We start from the raw sequence: 5,433 nt of genomic DNA on the forward strand, positions 1-5,433 counted from the left end.
AGTAATTGAGATAATTAAGCCTGAAGAAATAAAACCTGAGGAACGATTGACCTTTTAAAAACAACATGCAGAGCACAAACATTTCCGAATTCTCTAAAGACACTAGAATTGGAAAGGATCTAAGGGGTGGGGGGAGAGTTATACATTTCAGAAATTTTAATAGGGTATATTGTGTTTTTTTTAAAGGGTGTGCTTGCATGGTGTTATTGGATTTTCCATCAGGACTGTTCTAAAGCCTTAAGCTCTTGAATACAATGTTCATTCATCAAACATTTTTAAGGAGTGGCCTTTGTAACATTGTCAGTTTCAGCAACTAAAAGTACAAGATGGCCATTTAAATTTGAATTTCAGATACACAATGGATATTTTTAATATAAATGTGTCCGTGCACTATATGGGAAATATTTTTTCTAAAAATAATGTGTGTTGTTTAAGATTCAAATTCAACTGGACATCTTGTATTTTATCTTGCAACTCTAAACCTCTGTCTACAGAATGCTGTGTAGATCAACGGCATAATAACAGACCAATGAGCATAACCACCTGTCCAGTAATGTCCTGGTCTATGACAGTGGGTGCAGACACATTCTCATAAGTGTAGCCATGTTTTCAAACAAATAATATGCAAAACTTGAGTATATAAAGTAGGGCAACACTAAGCATTGGTTTGGGCATATTGAAGGGAGGAGAGTTTATAGTGACCCAGGATTCACCATCATCTAAGCCACCTTCTCTGTCCTCCCAATGTGGTAGAATGTGGAATCTCTCCTTACCAACCATTGGGAATTTTGTTTCTGTGTCTAGTGGCAGGCACACATCAGTGATGGTTGGGCTAATTTAAAGTATATTAAGAAAAGCTAACTCTAACTGCAATATACTCACATGTACTATTCTTATGTGGTTGCCTGAAGTATGGAGATACGAGAGAAGGAATGTATGTTTTGTATGTATATTAAATACCTTCTTAGATAAGGGAACGTTTGATCTGAAAGGAAGGTAATTTGATGCAACATTTATTAAGTACCTACAACTGAATTATGTTAGAGACAGTCAGAAATAAAATGATGAATAAAAATAGTCTCTGTTCTCCGGAATTCATTATCAGGTAGGGGAGAAAGCAAAAAAATAGCTCTATTATAAGGCACATTGAGATAAATGGTATTGTTCATTTTGCAAGCTTCCAAGACAACAGGTATAATGTGTTTTATATAACTTCTGATCTCAATTAAACAACGCAAAATAATCTTCATTAGACATGAATAATCCTATCAAAATGGATAATAAGGGAGCACTTCCTAATTCTTTCTAGCTGTAATTAATAGAGCCCTTTTAGTTAGAGTATGATACTGAAGAAAAGCATGACTTTTAGCAAAGGAATGGTAAAGAAACGATATGCTCCAAAAATAATAACATTTCAGCTTTCGTTTGAAGGCGACTAGAATGTTGATGGCTGAGATGGGAAAGATATTCCAAGAAGGTGGACCAGCATTGGCAATTCTTTGCTGTTCATTGAGTTTGAAAATTAGGTCATCAGAAAGCTTAGCAAATACGGTTTCTATGCTTTGACCCTGTGAAATCTAGATTAAATTGGGTTAAGGAATGACTTTGGGGTGAGTAAATAGCAACAGAGAAAGGAGAGGTTGACCATCCCAAGATGAAGTCATGGGGTCGAGAGATTATTATTATTGCATTTTTTGGCCAAATATCAAGAATTTTGACTCTTTCTGATAGCACTAAAGGCTGAATGCTCTGCCTGATTTTTAATATGTCTGATTTATGGTGCATATTTAACATAAGTGTTTCCAGGGATGTGATGACAGGTGCCCAAAATATCTTAACAAAAGGAGCAATGCCTCTAATCTTTGAAACTAGGTTTCTAACATGCTCTGCTCAACTGGTAAGGAGGGCCAAACATCTTTATTGTTATAAAGACTCAGAAACATTCAGGTCTCTCTTTCATTTGAACATGTTTGACTGAATAAAAAGATATTTAACCAACTTCTGAAATGGTCATATTTAACAAAAAGTGGGTGCTAACCTTAGAAATCTTGTTTAGGCATATAAAAAGTGAGGTTGGAAACGTTGCAAACAGAAGATCATAAAGTTTTTGGTATATTAGTAGCACCCCAATACAGTGTATGCCGCTAATTTTTTATTTCAGACACACAGACACACACGTGCATTCTATACATAAACAGATTACATTTTATATCTATCTGTGTATATGTATGTGTACCTATATAAAGATAGATAGACATGCTTGCATACTGTGTATTTGGGGAAGTAAATATATGTACATACATATGTTTCATATACGTATATGTGTGTATATAGACATGTTATATATTTGAATAAATAGAATAATTCTATAAATATTATAGTTTTTTTGTGGAAGTAAATATAATCCAGGGAATTTTTCTACTTTCCCCACAAAAAACAAGGAGATAACTAGCTGAAGAAAGCCATTGAATGCATTTGTAAATTTATGCTAGTAAGTTCTTTACTGATTTTATATTTTTGCATAATACAGTGTTCAATATTAGCCAAATAAAAGAAACACAAAGTTAGACAGCCTGCAAAAAAAAATGAGGAGGATAATGGAGACAAATTCACAAATTTTTATTGAAACTACAGCATGTCCAGTTCCGCTAAATGCTAGTTTTCATGCATGCCACATTTTACAAGCCCGAAACCTCACTTACATTTTGGAGGCACAACTACATTTGGAGGAAGAGCGATGCTGAATACAGAATGTTCTTTTCTTTCTTCCGAACAGAATATAAAGTGATAGCAAGCTCTCGAGACCTGCTGCGTTAGATGTAGTCCGTTAGCAAAGGACACTTTTGGAATTCATCAGATCCTCCTGATTTTCAGCCTTCTCGTCGGAAAGATTTGTTCTAAGATATCTACGCTCAAGTTTGCAGCCTGGCATCTTCACATTTCTTATTGGCTTTTATGAGATTTGAGTGAATTAATCAATCCTTAAAAACTCAACTAAAAGCATTTTATCAGAAAGATTGCTAATATTATTCCTCTTCCATTTCACATATCTTACTGTAAAATGCTTTTAAATAGCGTTAGTTGAATAAGGCGAAACATAATGTGAAATGTGCAATGTGAAAAAAGTAGTCCTAGAAAATGCCTCCAAACCAAGATTTACATTATTAAGGATGAGATATTAAATGTAAACTACCACGAACAAAAACAACAAAAATTTAGAATTGATCATCGCTGTTATTATTCACTTCATGTTGAATTAATCAAGAAAGATTGATGAAAAACCTAAGGATACTCTTACATTAATATTTTGATTATTAATCAAAACAATATTTATCAAGTATATTTTTGAAAGAATATAAAATAAATACAATATATTTCTAAAAATTAGTTGGTGAATTTCTGCTAGGACTGTATTTGTTGCTTTCACGAATACGCGCCATAAATGTGAAATTACTCCAGACTCAAGCCCTTGAAAGCATGCCAAGGAGAATTACAGAATCGTAGAGGTAATAAGCTTGAAGCCAAAGGTTTATTCATAAATTCTGAGCATTGATTTTCTTGGACACTCTGCATTGGCACTGCTTAAACATAATAAATACACATATGTGTGTGTATTACGTATGTATACGTACATGCATATACATACGTATATATTCAGTGTTCTATGAAATCACTAGTTTTGTGTTAATTGAATTCAACAATTATGCACATTCACATACACACAATTACACACACATATATAAATTTTACATCTAATTAGATGCTCTCAATCTAACTTTCTCTTTGCAAATCTACATGCCAGGTAAACATAATATGACTGCAGCATGCCAAAATCCCAAACATTCTCCTAACTTTTCCAATATCTTTTCAGGTTCTGTCCTTGATGTTCTTCTTAGAACTTTGTAGGCTGGGTAACAAAGTCTTGGTTATCATACAAACCCCTGAAACTGTGTGAGTCCCAGGCCAGGTCCCAGTTCTTTTGCTTTGAGGCATTCTCAATCCATCTACTGCCTGTGTGAGGTAGACCAGATACCTTGCTGAGCTCTGGGAATCAATCCTAATCCCCAGATCCTAATTTCCAATCCTAATTGTGTTGTTCTGGGGCTCTGCAGCTGGCAAATGGATTGTTTCACTGGTCAGTGCAGCATTTCTTTCAAGGGATGGCTTGAAATTGGGTTACTGTCTCAGAAAAAAAATGTAAGCTACAAAATCATTCTTAATTTATACCTTTCTACTTAAAGTACATTCAATATTTTCTATGGTCAATGAAGAATGCTCACCAATAGATTGCTGAAATGGTTGTAGGTAATAGACCATCTAGGTCAAGGAATTGTAGGTGGGTTGTTTTTATTTGAACTGATCCTTGGATGTTGTGGTAAAAGGCACTTAAATTATTAATTGCAATGCAGTGCTTAGTGAAGGCAGTGGGTTGGCAATCCTTGTCACTGCTGCAATAAACCATTTTAATAGGCTGAAGGAATACAAGGGCTGTGGAGTGTGGTGGTTATGTCTTACTGTGCTATAACTCTTGAAGAAAGACAATGGCTGGTTCAAAGTATTATTTCTCAGCTCAGGCCATTGCCAGAAAAGAAAAAAATTTCCTACCACTACCTTAAAAGGAGACTCTAATTTTTTAACAGGATATAAGGGTTGATATATCTGAAATATAGATGAGGAATACAATACCATAGTTTCAGGAAAGGGTGAATTATAACTTTTCTAAGTCTCTAGTGAGGTTGAGGGGGAGAATGTGTGACTCCAGAACTGTATGGGAAGCATTTCAAGCTCTCCTGATTTCAATGTTCCCTTGCTCATAAATACTCAGGATACCTGAATGAGGTGGTCCCTGCCTTATTTGAACACCTGGTAATATCCTCATCTGAGATATTACCTCACATGAGATAATGTCAGGTCTTTCTATGGCCCATCCTTTTCCTGTCCTGTGGTCTCCAGAACTATGATGCAAGTCAGAACCCGGCCGTCCCTGTGGTCATTTGCATAAATGAATCCAGGAGGAAGAGACGGATACACTAAAATAAAGGTAATATTTTGCTGTTTCCTGATCTGCAAGTCCAGGGGAATATGTGTGGAAATAGAACTAGGTTCTGAAAAGTGCTAGTCCAAGAAGGAGGAACGTCGTTATAAATTAGTTTGAATTTATTTCTATGGTTGCATCTGCAACAGCTGGGAGAGCTGTAGACTGTTTGGTCTGTTGGTGATTGAATCCAAAACAAAGTTAGATATCAGGAAGCCCCTGGTGTGATATGAAGGAAGAAATATGAAGACTTTGGGTGAAAGGAAAGCTTGAGTAGATCCAGCATGTACGGCCCTCCTATGTTCTCCATGAGGGCTCAATGCTGTCTCCCTTTATAAGACCATTGAGAAGTGTATGAATGAAAGGAAAGCAATCCTTTTCAAAAGTGTGGTATGATA

This window comes from Ceratotherium simum, chromosome Y (assembly GCF_057802395.1).
Source record: "Ceratotherium simum simum isolate JZ-2026a chromosome Y, ASM5780239v1, whole genome shotgun sequence".
In the NCBI taxonomy this organism is placed as follows: Eukaryota; Metazoa; Chordata; class Mammalia; order Perissodactyla; family Rhinocerotidae; genus Ceratotherium; species Ceratotherium simum.